This window comes from Etheostoma cragini, chromosome 16 (assembly GCF_013103735.1).
Source record: "Etheostoma cragini isolate CJK2018 chromosome 16, CSU_Ecrag_1.0, whole genome shotgun sequence".
Taxonomy (NCBI): Eukaryota; Metazoa; Chordata; class Actinopteri; order Perciformes; family Percidae; genus Etheostoma; species Etheostoma cragini.
Window position 1 is genome coordinate 1,532,854 of NC_048422.1, and position 16,627 is coordinate 1,549,480.

Genomic DNA, 16,627 nt, shown 5'->3' on the forward strand with positions numbered 1-16,627 from the left:
GTATTTGTATTTATAAAGGATAACACACATTAATTAACATTCCTGTAAATGTTCCAGTGATAGCCAGTTGGCTAATTTTCAACTGTAGTCCTTTGGCCAGATGATTTTAGACCATGGCAGCAGGAAGCAACAAAAAACCCATTAATCACACATTAATCAAAAAGACACCATAAGTACAGCTAGAACAGATATATAAGCTTTTTTTTTAGTATGCCATGCAGAGCTGCAGAAAGCAACAGGACACCAGCAGAGATTACACATCAACAGTTGATATAAGAAGCCAAGCAAGCATCAGGACACGTTCACGGAACTCAGACACCAGTCAGCCATGCAAAGCGGTAGCAAGCAGTCATAAAAATATGAAATAGACTATATCACTCTCTCACGAGGAAGGTGTTAATCCAGGATAGATTAAGAAAATGGTAAAATAGTTGAAATACAATTTAATTTTTCATACATACCAAGGTAGTGCTGAGCAGGCAAAACATCCAATATGTTAGAAACAGATCAACAGTGATAACAACAATATAAAATTACCTCGGGATTAAATTTGATCACAAGTTGGATTTCTCAAGAGCCAGGTCTTAAAAAATCAGATTCTTTATTCACCTGAGCCTTCTAGATTATATCTTCTAGCTACACAATGGGCACAAGAAGCACATCCTCTGCTGGGAGTTCTTGACGATGGTGTCAGTGTTGGGCTCCCACTTTAGGTCCTGGGACATAGTGGATCCCCAAAGCTTGAAGGATTCCACAGCAGACACAGTGCTGTTGAGTATGGTGATGGAGGGAAGAGTGTGGGGGATCCTCCTGAAATCCACGATTATCCACGAAGTTGTTCTGACCGCACCAGAGAGCCAGCTGATCAACCCCCCCATCTGTAGGCCGACGCATCACTGTCCCGGATGAGGCAGATGACCGTTATGTCGTCAGTGAACTTCAAGAGATCAACTGAGGGGTCTCCTGAGGGGCAGTCATTGGTGCAGAGGGAGAAGAACAGTGGGGAAAGCCCACACCCCCGGGGGGCTGGATGTGATGTTACCCAGCCTCACCTGCTGACTCCTGTCAGTCAAGAAGTTTGTGATCCACTGACAGGTGGAGGATGGCACATTGAGCTGGGAGAGTTTGGTGCTGAGGATGTCCGGGATGATGGTGTTGAACGCCAAGCTGAAGTCCACAAATAGGATCCTTGCATAAGCCCCTTGGGGAGTCCAGGTGTTGCAGGATGTAATACAGTCGCAAATGGATTGAATCATCCACAGACCTGTTAGCACTGTGGATACAGCATGGGGACTGTGAGGTCCTTCAAAGGACTTCATGACTACAGATGTCAGGGCGACAGGGACACAGGTCACCTTTGATTTTTTTAGTCGAGCGCAATGGGCAGCCAGTAAGTAGTCTTGCTTTGACAGACTTTCCATCGCAGCCCTGCGGAGGAAAGTCTGGCTGGTCCACACAAGGATTCTGGGATGGGAGAAAAACATGCTCAGGTTCATTGGCATTTCTTTAAACCAATCACAATCGTCATGGACGTCATACATCCGGAGAGCTAGCTAGACTATCAGTCCAATCTGAGTTTTCTGTTGCACGCCTAAAAGAGGTCATAAACCCCGCCCCTTCCATTTTAGTGATTGGTACATAGGCCAAAATAACATGGGCTCCTTTATTTTTCCATTTGTGTGCATCCATGTCCCAGAAATCCTTGTTACTAACCTATCTCTGGGAAGACCCCAGAGTCTTTAGGTTCTTCTGCCCCCAGCATGTTTCCTCGGATTAGACGGGGACCAAAATCATGGTTGCATCTGTCCCTGTGGTCCTGCTACACACCCTGCTACGCTCTGTGGTGCCCTGCAAAGTCCTGCTGTGCCATGAACTACTACAACTACTATTTCTAGTCTTAGTTCCATTATCTTTTATTGTGACTGGTATTGCCACTCTTCATTACACCCCCAACCGGCCCCGTCAGACACCGCCTACCAAAAGCCTAGGTTTCTTCCTGGAAGGGAGTATTTCCTTGCCACTGTCACACTAAACGCTTGCTCTTGAGGGAATTACTAGAAATGTTGGGTCTTTGTAAATTATAGAGTGTCTTAATAACAACACATGACACATGATGTAAGACATTCAAACAAAAAGTACACTACATTTTCCTTTCCACCCCTACGTGTGCTGACACTAAACTGTGTTTTGCTATGCTCCCGGGGACATCACCTCTCCCAGCATATTCATGGTAGATTTGGCTCATTTGTGAAGGGGAGTTATCAGGCGGCATCTCGCCCACACAGACGCTGATAGCTGCAATCAGCAGAAGAAGAAAGAAGGGGGCTCGAGTGGAACGCTCGTCAGCTCTGATAAGGCCTTTGTATCACCTCTGATTGAGTTGGAATACTTAGAAGATGCAGTGTAATGATAGTCATCTGGGCTAGGGCCTGTCTGGGTGCGTTGTCTGAGGATCTCTGCCGTTTTATATTCATGTGTGCTCGTAAGAGCGAGGGAGTGTAGAGCGAAAGGGAAGACATGAGAGTGTTTGTGTAAGTCAATAACTTGTGGAAAATGTAAACACGACATGGCCGATCGTCCTCCATCGAAAAATTCAATCTACTGTCATGAGGGGTAATGTTTGAATGCCAAAATAAAGCCTGTTGGGAAAAGAGGTAGCACACATAAACATCCTACATTTTGGGTGTTTTGCTCAGGCTTCTATTACAAAGGAATTTACTGCAGCTCCAGTGACCGAGTGCAACGACACAAAGCACTGACACGCAGCAACGACAGAATGCAACGACACAAAGCAATGACACACAGCAACGACAGAATGCAACGACACAAAGCAATGACACACAGCAACAAGTGCAACGACACAAAGCAATGACACACAGCAACGAGTGCAACGACACAAAGCAATGACACAAAGCAACGACACAGCAACGACACGCAGCATTTACGGAGTGAAAGACACACAGCAACGACGGAGTGAAAGACACACAGCAACGACAGAGTCATGACCAAGTCACAGCGAGACATCACAGTCAAATGACCAGGGGGGCAACAGACGACAAAAGTATGTTGAGTTGACACAAACAAATGTGATTCATGTGAGCAATCGACATAGACAGTAAGCATAGACATTAACACATAGACAGTAAGCATTTCAACTCAATTTTGGCACAAGTGGAACCCCTTAAAACAGCCCTGTGTCCCCACATGTTCTTGGCCATGTAGTGTAGTGTAGGTGCAGAGAAAAAAACTATAGAAGCTTACTAAACAACTTTCATCTTTTTTGAGTGCCACTGTTTGCCTGAGCCTTATTTCCATGATTGTTGTCGGGGGTGGTTGTCTGGTGCTTTTTGTCATGCTGCATGTTGCTTGTTCTTGTTTCCCAGAAAGCTCTTTGGCATCATGGAACTGTCAAAACGTAGACGTTCCAACCCAGCTGAGCGTGCTGCAAGCAATCATATCCGATGACCAAGGCCATCCTAATATTATCCGATGCTATGTTATTTGATATTAAGCTGGTATGGCTCTGTTGTGTGCTGAATTATCAAACCCTACAACATTTTTTAAAAGGCCTATGTGATTTTTGTATATCTTTCGAGGCGCCTCCTAAACTTTGTGTTCAGTTTTACATTCATGAGCACACAGGTGGGATCACATTGCCAGTTTTTCAAGGTAAGGTAGTTCTTATTGTCCCCGAGGGGCAATATGTGATACAGCAACCGATACAGACAATCATTACAAAAGGCAAAATGAAAGTAAGGATTACCAATATGTGCTGGGATGGCAGCAGTGATAAATGAGTTTTTAAATGTGTTGTGCATCTAGGAAGGCTGTACCTATGGCAAGACGGGACCAACTGAAACGCCTGTGACAGAGGGCAGTGGTGACCTTCTTAAAAACTCTCGCTTTGAATAAATAGGAGCAATCAATCCAGCATGCTATTTTCACGCACACTTTCAACATCTGCTGAAATTTTTTGGGGGGTTTAGTAAACAATACTAACTTACAAAGTTCAAGGTAAGAAACTAAACGATAGAACATTCACATCAGATTCCCGTTAACGCTAACATTGTGAGGCTTACAAAAGAAATACCAGCGCTGCTTGGCTCTCTTACACACGACGACAAGGGTCAAGGATGGGCCCTAAATATTTATGTGTTCACTACCTGATCATCAATTGCCACAGGAGAGCTGACAGCAGGATCTTTTCTGAAATCTAAAATAGAACAATGTGGCAGTAGTTTGAAAGGATGGATGGATGGATGGATGGATGGATGGATGGATGGATGGATGGCCTCTACTTCAAAGCTGCCCTCTGTGTAAACTCAGTTTCCAGCTCCTACCCTGTTCCGACATCCTTGCGAGCTATTTTCTCCCAGTTTGAAGTGAGAGCCCAGCTGCTGTTCATGGGGCCCTGCCTGTAGTGAAGAAAGCCTGATGGATGAGATGAAAGCCTGAAAAAGGGTCATTTTAGCCTTGGAATATAACCCTGCCGGGCCTGTATGAAAAGCTACAGCCTGCCCCACAAGTTTATGTTCTCTCCATACCTTTATGCAATACTCCACTTTGAGAAATATGAACATGTCTAGCCATGAAACCCTCTGAATTCAAGAAAAGAAGCCAAGGTTCTTAAATGTTAAAAGTTGAGTAAAAACAAGACAAAAAAGTACAGTATGTGTGTGTATATATACTGTATACACAGTGCATTTTTTATAAATCTTCTCACTTGTTTTATGGTTTATGATACATCAGTTTTTTTGTATTTACTACATTGATTGTGTTTTTTATCTGCTGTTTTTCTGGAAATAACTTTGTAACCTTGTTAAGACAAGTGCTATAGAAAGGATAATCTACTTTAGTTTCATTACTACACACATCCCCAAAAGTGTAAAATCCCATTTGAACATATCTGACGCTACAATAAGTTAACCCTTGTGTTGTCTTCATTTTCGGGACCCTCTCGTAGCCCTCTGGTCAAATTGACCCGTGACTTATTTGGGGTTTTAAAAACATTTCTGAAATAAAATGTTACTTCATTATCTATTAACAAATATTGTCTTTATCTCAATTTCAAACAATTGAGATAACATACTAGGGAACGCAATCAGTCTCTACTAGAACACAATTAAAAATGGAAGTGGGATTTGTTTAGTCATAAGGTTATAATTCATGTTAAAAATCCACCATTGGATCATTATGATAATCATATCCAGAAGAAATATCTGAATTGAGTCAGGAATACATGTTTATCACAGAAAATAAGGTAAGGCCGTTGATTTTGAGGTAGAAACAATTTACAACTTTTTTTCTTACTAACATTTTTCTTCTTGTAAAAATTGTAAAATGGGTTAATTTGACCCCAATACCATACAAGGGTTAAGATAGAGGTCAGAGGGTAATGTACACCAAAGTCCATGTAGTATTTTGTCTGAAGTGTAAGTGCACTTCGGTTTGCTTAAATTTTGTACATTTGCCTCCATATACTTGGCCCGCACAATGTTACATGATACAATGTAATCGGCAAATTCAGACGGGAGAAACTAAACTTGCTTGGACTTTATTGAGAAGCAGATCTTCTGACACTGGCACCATGCATTCTTCTTCCTGCAGTCCATTTCTAATTCCATAAATCAGACGCAAGGTGTTGTGTTTCTGGCAGGGACTAACAAGCAGGGGAGTTCCAACGCATCCTATCCACACTGTCCCTTTCACCAGCCACATCTACGCCATTCACATGCTTTTGTCACGTCTAGGGGTGCAGGCTTGGACCCAAAAGTGCAGAGGCAAGGAGTCAAATGGTAGATTTTAAAGGTTTAATAAGGAAAACGGCTTACAAATAAAAGGTGTCCAAACGCCAGGGTCCACAAATGTGAATTAGCGGGATAGCTAACTCTGGTACAGCGCTCCCAGACAAAAACTTAGAGCCTGGGAACACTGAAAACTAGTAGAAGCATGAACCACAAAGAAGAAACTCACAGGGAGAAACCCTGGGAATGCGAGGGTAGAAACCGAGAGCCAGGTGACATGATGGCTGATAAACAGGTGAAACACAACAGGGCAGGGCACAAAGGGGTGAAAATACAGACAGGAAGCCAAACAGGACACAAGAGGAACACAGGAGACAGTGAACAAATATGGAAAGACATATGATGTTGTATGCAAAGTTACACACAATTAGTATGGTACCCTACAGAATAGGCGACTGCCGGCAAGTCACATGATGACCGGTCACATGACAGTTAAGGCACCAAAACAACTAGTTAAGATTAGAAAAAAGGATTGTTGTTAGTAGTACTCCTTGGAGACAAACACGCGTTTACTGGGTAGGAAGTCTTGTTTTTTTCCTTGGACACAAACTTAACTCCCGTTCTTGAAAGCTCTGTGTTTTATGGCCCCCCCCCCATCCTCCCTTGCCACCTCCCTACGCGAGGCTTTGTGGTCTTGCACGGCAGCAGTCCGTATTGCGCATACAGCCGTACTTATCAATTACAGTGCACTACTTTTTGTAGTGATATGTACCGATTGTTATGGTTTTGGTGTTTTTGGTATTCTGGTTTTCTGTGCTGTCTTGTCTAGTTTTACTTCCTGTGGTTTCCCACTCCTGTGATTTCCTGATGTTTTCAACCTGTTCCCAGCCCTTGTGTCACCTGCCTCTTGTTACCTCGTTAGGTGTGTGTGTGTGTGTGTGTGTGTTCTCAAAGTCCGGACCAAGGACTGCACCCGGACCAAAAGTCAATCTGGACCTAGCCATCATGTTCTTAACACAAAGGTTTTCTAATTTGAAATACAATTTTGATTGATCAATAAATGATAAGGGATGTTGATTGTACACGGAAAAAAATTCCAAAAACATGAAAAGAATAAAAAATGTAAGAAAACAGCTACCCGAATTCCATAATTGTGCCCAAATTGGTGCAAAAGCTGACCAACAAAACACTTAACGTGAACGTTTGTCCTTTGAAAGTTAAAAGTGAATTTCTTTTTTTATTGCCAGTCGTTTCAGACCCCTAACCTTTAAAAAAAATTCACATGCGGACCTTTGATTAATACGTTTGAGAACCCATGGCATGGGCTGTAAAGCCTGTCCTTCATAAATTATTGTCTTATTAGTGTTTGGTATCTCTTGTGTAGTTCTCTGTCTTTTACATGGCTTGCTGATATTGATCGCCCTCTCCCTAATGAAAGCTTGACCTCCCTCATTAAAGCCATCAATTATGCCCACATTGTTAAGATCCTGTTACCTCGGCATGCTATGGATTGGACTAAGAAGCAGCCGTGTGTGCTTATAAAACGGCAATGTTGAATACTTCGATTGTGATTGGTCAATTACAGGATGCTACTCTCTGTTATTTTTAAAGAGCAAAGCACTGCTACATCTAGGTAACAGGAGCCACACTTCAAGTCAAAAGTCATTATGAGCTGTGTGAGAAAGAATTAGAGAGAAAATGAAAGATAACTCTATGGTGTGTGTGTGTGTGTGTGTGTAACTAAGTGCACGCTTGTGTCCTTCTGTTTCTGTTTCGCCTTCCTCGTCTTCTGCAAAGCCCCGCCCCAGAGAGGAGTAAATTACCACCAGCCTGCTTCCAGACACTTCCAAATCTGAGTGGGCTGACTCATCACAACCAATAGGTGTACATTATGGGAAATTCACTAAATTCTTTTTTTTCTCCGAGAGATAAATGAAAAGATCAATAGTAGTCACAACGTGTGTGTGTGTGTGTGTGTGTGTGTGTGTGTGTGTACCAGTGGCCATACAGAATTGGTTTGTACAGTCTTGAAAGGAAAAAACAAATTCAGTCAATTAAAAATAATTGTTAAAGGTGATTGGATGATAGTGATATAGATAGATAGATAGATAGATAGATAGATAGATATTTATTGATCCCAAAAAAATGGGAAATTACAGTGTTACAGCAGCACACAAAATATACATACATACCAATGTACAATATGCCAATGTAGGACCATAATTAACATCTCTGATGAAGATAATGATATTCAAACATGATGGCATAGCTACAGATTAGAAAAATGATTGTCATCAGCACAATAGCAGTTAAATTCAAGAACCTACTGAGGGTAACTGCACATTGTCATTTGATCAATTTTGTCATTGACCCTTGTGTTGTCTTTTTATTGATGTTTTTAACTTTTTGTTACGTTTTTGTCTCTTTTTTTTCAACCCTTTTGACGCTTCTTTTGCACTACGTAACACTGACATATTTACTTTAGTTTTCAGTTACTTTTGGAATTTATGGTCAATAAACCTCATTTAGAGGAAATTATACCAAATGTTTGAGTTAGAAAAGCAGAAATTAGGAATAATGTAGACAAAAATTAAAGAAATGGACGTTGATGGATAATCAGACTGGAATATGTCAACTTTTACTCAATACTATTTCAAAAGCACTTACATTTTTTTTCAAATGGTATAAAATTGAATAAGAAATTAATGAAAGTAGAGATGTGTACTTGCCAAAGAGCGTTGAGTGGAATCAATCATGTTATTTTGGGGAATTAAAAAGAACATTGATATAGGAATACGGGTCAATTTGACCCGAGGACAACATGAGGGTTAGAAAAGAATCAGATATAGCTGCTTTTACTAATCATAACCTGTATGCTGATTGTCATAAGCAATGTAGGAAATAGCAAATCCTTCAATAATGTCCCTGTGCTCTTTTATGATGATTTCTTCTCCCAGGAGCTATCGATTGATCATCGCCGTTCACCCCGATCCTCACGACGGCCTTTGGGACTTCATCAGAACGACGTGTGAAACAGAGAGGAAAAGTTGTCTATTCTCAGCTCGCCTAGCGAGACCAACGGGCCCCCATGATGAACCAATATGGAATTTTATCTGACTGCGTCCAGGCGTCGGCTGCTGCCACAACCTGCCCTGCATCAATCGACGCATTCGTCTCGTCACTATAAATGCAAATCACGCAATCTGGCAAGGCTGGGTGGATTGTGACTTAGCAGTAGACCATCTGTGCAATATGATGCTGTAAAAGGTCACGGGCTCATTAAGTTTTGGGCGATTGCCGAGACTGGAACAGAGAGTATACTGGGACAATCTGACTCGTCTGCACACTGTAAAGAGCAGCTATATCGTCGGGTTCTTTTTTTAAGATGTACCAAGGTGGGACTCCTGCATCAGGTAGCAGCTGTGCAATGTGCCAAATCACTTAGAGTGAGGCAAACCGGCACAGCTGATCTGTCTGACCTTTCGCCAGTTGATTTCATATGCATAGAGACTTATTTTTAATACCTAGTTGGACTTTCTTTAAAGTAACTTCCTACTTCTGTCAACATCTGTTTCGTTACCTCGGTGTCAAGGAGCTTCTAAATCAGGTGATGGTAATTAAATATGAGAAAACAATCAAGGGGACAGTTTTACAGCGGGAAAGGGTTGGGTATAATAAAAAGCACATGACTTGATTCATATTGGAAAATATCCACTGCATGCAATCAGGAGCTATCTGCGTTGGCCAGATAACATATTGCAAATTAATATTTCACACATGCACAAATGTGAGGATGATTTGGATTTTAAGAGTTGTTTTTTTTTTCACCCACTTTACCTTGTGGAACCTATTTGTGGAACCTATTTGTGGAACCTATTTGTGGACTTTGTGGATTTCATTCTCCAGAATTGAGAAGAAACCATAAATCCAGCACGGTGTTGGTCCCTTGCACGTACACATTTATGTATATTTATATATATATATATGAAACATTTCTTAAATTCTTGTTTCTTCAAAGTAGCCACCCTTTGCTCCGACTACTGCTTTGCACACTCTTGGCATTCTCTGGATGAGCTTCAAGAGGTCGTCACCTGAAATGGTGTCCCAACAGTCTTGAAGGACTTCCCAGAATGCTCAGCACTTGTTGGCCCTTTTGCCTTCACTCTGAGGTCCAGCTCTCCCCAAACCATCTTGATTGGGTTCAGGTCAAATAGCCCTTACACAACCTGGAGGTTTTGAGTCATTGTCACGTTGAAATATAAATGTGGTCCAACTAAACGCAAACTGGATGGGATGGCATGCCGCTGCAGGATGCTGTGGTAGCTATGCTGGTCCAGTATGGGAAGATGGTTCCAAACCTTTGGCCTGTATTGTATTGTATTAATATATATAATTAAAATATTGTAAGTGGGAAGGTTCCTTTTCAGTTGTTTTGATCCTATTATTTTCTTCTGAAATGACGAGGCCTCATAGAAGCCTAACAAACGGGCGGACAGCTTGAGCCCTACATGTATTCCCAGAAAAGAACATTGACATTGGCTGATTTTTAAAACACAAAAACACAATTTTTAGCCATACTACCATGATTGTCACGGCAGATAAACAAGCCAACTTTGATCGCAGGTCCTTGATGGGACGCAAACTCCCTCTCAAAGTCTCTCGCATTAAAGTAAAGTCTACATAAAGAGCACGTTATTTCCTCCGTTGGCACTGCCTTTCAGTCTTGAGGTACAGAGTTATCCCAAAATTGTGTCAACTGGACACATGAATAAGGAATAATGTATCATGACTAAATAAATCTCCTTCCTTAAAATACAGGGGGCATGAGTAAAGCCACCTCTATGTTAAATTCCCATAGAATGTCCTTAAATGTTGAATTTTTCCTCATTTTTTAATTAAAGCTAATGCACTAAAACTTTTTTTGTTCCTCTTTTTAGTCAACTTAAGCAGGGGTTTCTATACGCAATAACTCTATATGTTTCTAAACCTTTTAATGCCACCGTCAAGTTTCACATTTCCTTGCATAACACCACTCCATGACACTATCTCCAAAACTAAATTGCCAGATTTTCAGTGAAATTTGCCGTTAATAATCCTTCACCCCAGAGGATGAATCTTTTACATTTCCTCTGGCACCGCTGTCAGATCAAAATGTCAAGTTTGCAGTCAGATAATGCCAAATTATAGATAATTAAAATGTTCTCATGACATTCACTTTCATTCAATATATTTTGATTTAAAATGCCTTGTGACATTTCCTCTAGGGCCATTTTGAGGCTACAGGGATAGCAAAACATGTCCGACTCTTTTGTGTAAGTGTACATGCAAACAAGAACGGACACACACACACACACACACACACACACACACACACACAGAAATGGACACGTACATTCTGGACTTAATCTAGTGGTGGCTATACTCCAGCCTCAATCAAGCAGTCCATTTGAATTGCAGAGCTTTCTCCACTCTGGAGATAATTGCCCCCATTATTCCATTGATGAAGTGGCACCTGAAAAATCCCTTTAATGTTTTACCCTCTTTGTTTTTTCTAACAGCAACACGCCTCCTGTGCTGCATAAAGCAAAACAAGTTCTTGAAAGGGTGTAATGATGGCGGAGCACCAGATGTCCGCCTGTGTCAATCTGTGTTAAAGGAACATTGAACTCCACCTGCTTCTTCTGTGTTCTTTGGAAATATAGATGCAAAAAGTTCCTTATCCTATATTGTACAACATATGCCTATCAATGTAAAACACAGAAAGCTATTTCCCAAATATTAGAGAAGTGTAGGTCTTGTCGCACAATCATGCCAGCACCTTCATCACTGCCCTTCCCCACAGAGGTTTCAGTGGCACGGCAGCCGTCCTCATTGGCTTTGCTGACTCATTTATGGCTATCAGCAGCCAGGGGCCATTAATTAGTTAACAGGTCGGGAGCAGAGGGAGTGGGTCACGGCAACGTCACTACATGAGGCGTCCGTCATTCCCATCTTCCACTGAGGTGTGCTTGAACCTGCTGCTGATGTAAACAGTAGAGGGATTCACTCCAGTTGATATTTCACCCGGAGACAGCCCAGGGGGAAATCTAATTGGATAACATGAGGGCGAGAGTTGCCATGAAATTACAGTTATAGACTCGTAGGATTGGACTTTAGAAATATTTATGAAATGAATTCATAAATACATAGTCTATATATTTTGGAATGTTTGTATATATATATATATATATATATATATATATATATATATATATATATATATATATATACAGTATATATATATATAATCTTGGGACTGACTAAATCTTGACCAGCAGAGAAGGCTTTGGGGCCCTGATGGCCCACCTCTGCTTAACCCTTGTGTTTTCCTCGGTTCAAATTGGAACGGTTTACAAAAACTTTCTATATCAGAAAAGATCGTTGAAATATGTGACAAATATTGAAATAAAACTACAAAAAAAGCAGGAAGAAAATCAACAAATACATTCTTTAAATGCTGAAAAAGTGACAAAAAAAAGAAAAAGTGACAAGAAAACAACAAAAACATTGGAAAAAAGCAACAAAGAATTTGTTAAAAAAATTGACTAAAACATAATTAAAAAACATGAAAAAAGTGACCAAAAAACAGGAATAAAATTGACAGAACTGTTAAGAAAAGTGTGAAAACTTTTACTCAATGCCATTTCAAAACCACTTCAGTTTGTTGTTCAAATGCTTTAAAATTGAAAGTGTCGCCCCAAAATTAATGAAAGTAGAGATTTGTACTTGCCAAAGAGCGTTGGGTGGAATCAGTCATGTTATTTTGGGGAATTAAAAAGAACATTGATATAGAAAAACGGGTCAATTTCAACGTCGTCATTTAGTATTAATATTTTGAAATCATCATTACTTAATCCTGTTTTTAATATGTGGTATTTCTAACATATAGACCTATTTATTCCCTCAGTAGGGGCTGATATTATAGAGATCATCATCCGATTATAATATATCACACATTAACACACATGCACAAATGTCAGGTTGGTTTGGATTTAAGGAGGTGTTTTTTTTACCTACTTTACATTTTAAATTATTTAGTTTTTGTGGATTTCATGTGGACTTATTAGAACGAGTTGATTTCGTTCTCCAGAATTGAGATGAAACCATAAATCCAGCACTGTGTTGGCCACGCACTTGTAGAATGATGTCACCGCTCTCTTCTGGCTTCCAATATGAACTACATGTATTTATTTTAAAAGCCACAGCTGGATAATTGCACCAGTATAATGATAGGAACAACCCACGGCGTGAGCATTCCATTCAAAACCACATATGGTGAATCATGATCTCAAAAAGTCTGATGTCTTAATCCTCTGAGGCCAAAGGCCATATTCACATATCTTTTTAAATGTAAAGTATTTGCAAAAAACCTGTTCCCCATCTGTTCCATTTCAAATTTGTTCTAGGTAAATACATAATTTGGTGTGGCTAAAGCTGAAACCTTGATGTTGGCTTTTTGAAAATCCTTGAAACCTTAACTAATGCCTTGTTGTACGAATGCTTTCGGTACTTAAAATGACTTTACCAAAGTCTAGGTTATTTATGAAATAAAATGTTATGATATCTCCTTATGGGTTTGGGTTTTGTCCAACACAGCGCCACCTAAGACGACATTTGCAGGTCAACGGGAAGACGACACAAGGGTTAAAGGAATGGATGTTGATCGATAATCCAAGACTGGAATATGTCAACTTTTACTCAATACTATTTCAAAACAACTTCAACTTTGTTGTTCAAATGCTTCAAATTTGAAAGAGACACCCCAAAATAATGAAAGTAGAGATTTGTACTTGCCAAAGAGCGTTGTGTGGAATCAATCATGTTATTTTGGGGAATTAAAAAGAACATTGATATAGGAAAATGGGTCAATTTCACCAGAGGACAACCAAAGGGTTAATTATAATCTAAATAATTCTTTATTTCTTCTTTTCTAACTCAAACATTAGGTATAATTTGCTATAAATGAGGTTTGTTGACCATAAATTCCAAAAAAAACTGTAAAACTAAATTTAATAGGTAGGTGTTAGTGTTGAAAACGTCAAAAAAAGTGACAAACATTGGAAAAAAATGTCAAAAGTGTTAAAAAAAGGGACAAAAACGTAAGAAAAAGTTAAAAGGATTGATGAAAAGTGTAATTGGAATTGGTTTAAAAGTGGTTTAAAATGCCAATAAACCAGAATCCCATCCCATTCTCCCATCCCAGAATGCTGTGTGCACTAGCCAGAATCTTCCCGTCGACCATGAAAAAAACTCTTTTGTTGTCCCTTCTTAATATTTTACGGTTTTGGTCTCTTTTTACTATCAGTTTATGTAGCTTTATCAGATGTTTGTCATTTATTTTCAGCGTTTTTGTCACTTTTTCCAACATTTTGAGGTTTTACCCCGGTGTCATTGACGCTTTTAAATCGTATTTTTCTGATGCTTTTGCCAACATTTTGTCTATTTTTTCAGAATTCTTTCACTTTCTTCAACATAGCACTTTTTTTTACATTTTCGCTGCCTATTCCAACCATGTTTCTGATATAAAAAACAGGTCAAATTTGACATGAGGTTTAAGCTCATTATTCTTCCTCCTGTTTAGAATATAGAGACAGGGCGTCTACACAGTAGAATGACATGCCTGAGATGCTAAAGAGAAGTTATTTCAGGTCAAACTGCAAACAGTGTCCATATTAGTATTGATTGACTAGACAGTGAGACAAAACAATGTCATTTCCAGTGTGTGTGATTTTTGGGGACATTTTTAAGACCAATTATAGGAAGGCAGAAATACTCTGTGGTGCTAATGCAGGCCCATTTTGAAAGGAAATGAACAGACAAACAAAGCAGCTCATCTTCTATTGAGGGACAGGTGTATTGGAAAAAAGCATCCAGAGAAGGATCAATGTTAGACAACAACGTTGTGTGTCAATAAAAATGTTCTAGCTGCGAGCCAAGACAACTTCAGGGATCCTTTGTTTGTCTGCAGGATGGCCAATTAAAGCACCTGTAACTTCTCTCAGAATCGTATAGGCTACGGAGGTTTTTCCCCTTTTTAGCTAAACTTTCTGACAAACTTTCTCCCTGACAAGAGAATGCATCTCTAATTCCAGCTCACCATGATAGATTGATAGATAGATAGATAGATAGATGGATGTTTATTGATCCCAAGAAAAAGGGGAAATTCCTGTGTTACAGCAGCAAAATCAGTCACAAAGCATAAAATATAAATATAAATGAAATACTAGGACAAATATACATACACACAGTATACATGAAATAATAATATGAATAAAGTAAAAAGAACAAATATATTTGAATATGTAAAGGATGGGGGAACAATAATGTGCAACTGCTTAAATAATATGCTAAAATATGCTAAAATGTAAAAGTAAATAAACCAAATGTGCAGGTTGCATTAGTGCAGTAGTGTGGTGTCCAAAAGTCTCATCTCTCCAATGCTGCTGCCCCAGCAGATGGCGGAGGAGAACAGAGCGCTGGACACAACAGACTGGTAGAACATCTCCAACATCCTGCTGCACACGTTGAAGGATCTCAGCTTCCTCAGGATATAGAGTCTGCTCATCCCCTTCTTGTAAACAGCAGTGCTGTTGACCTTACAGTTCAGCCTGCTGTCAATGTTGACACCCAGGTATCTGTAATCCTCCACCATGTCCACGTCACCTCCCAGGATGCAAAGGGGCAGCGGAGCCGTTCCCTTCCTCCTGAAGTCGATGACCATCTCTCTGGTCTTATCAACGTTCAGCAGCAGGCAGTTCTTACCACACCACTCCACAAAGTCATCCACCAGTGCCCTGTACTCTCCCTCCTGTCCATCCCTTATACACCCAACAACTGCAGAGTCATCAGAAAACATCTGTAGATGACATGACTCTGAGTTGTACTGAAAGTCTGAGGTCTATAAGGTGAACAGAAAAGGAGACAGCTCAGTCCCCTGCAGGGGCCCCGTACCACTCACCACCACATCAGACAGAACACAGTCCAGACGTACAAACTGTGGTCTATCTGTCAGGTAGTCAGTGATCCAGGAGACTATGGACGCAACGGCACCCATCACCTGCAGCTTCTCACCAAGTAGCAGAGGCTGGATGGTGTTGAATGCACTCGAGAAATCAAAAAATGTGATTCTCACAGTACCGCCACCACCATCCAGGTGCAAATGAGCTCGCTGCAGAATATAGATGACAGCGTCGTCCACTCCCAGACAAGGCTGGTAGGAAAACTGTAGAGGGTCCAGCGAAGAACTCGCCTGCGGCCTCATACATCATACTCATGATATGGTGAGTTCTCTTCCATCTTTTCATGTTGTTTAAGTTGGGGCTAGGTCCTGAAATCTGCTTTAAAAGGACCACTTTCAGGAAACTAATAATAAATAATAATGGATATTTTTCAAAGACATTGAAGCCAGTGCGTCAGCGGTAGTCCTTGACAGCGGACAGGGTTTACATGCGACCAGCTGCACTTTTTCTGTGTCATCCACACTTTTCTCCCCCCTTTCTGACACTCAACTTTATAATCAAAAAGGTAATGAAAGGTTAAAAAAAAAAATCTTTATGAAAAGCAAATTGAAGGCATCGCCGTAGGGAAACATAAGTCCACTTAGGCCAATTTTCAGGCAATTAGGGCTCTTTACCTGCTTTACCTTCCAAGAGGAAACAGATCTGTGGATAAGTTTGGAAGGCAGTGGAACAACCACAGCTTAAAAGGTCCCATGGAATGAAAATATCACTTTGAGATTTTTAACATTAATATGAGTTCCCCCAGCCTGCCTATGGTCCCCCAGTGGCTAGAAATGGTGCTAGGTGTAAACCGAGCCCTGGGTATCCTGCTCTGCCGTTGAGAAA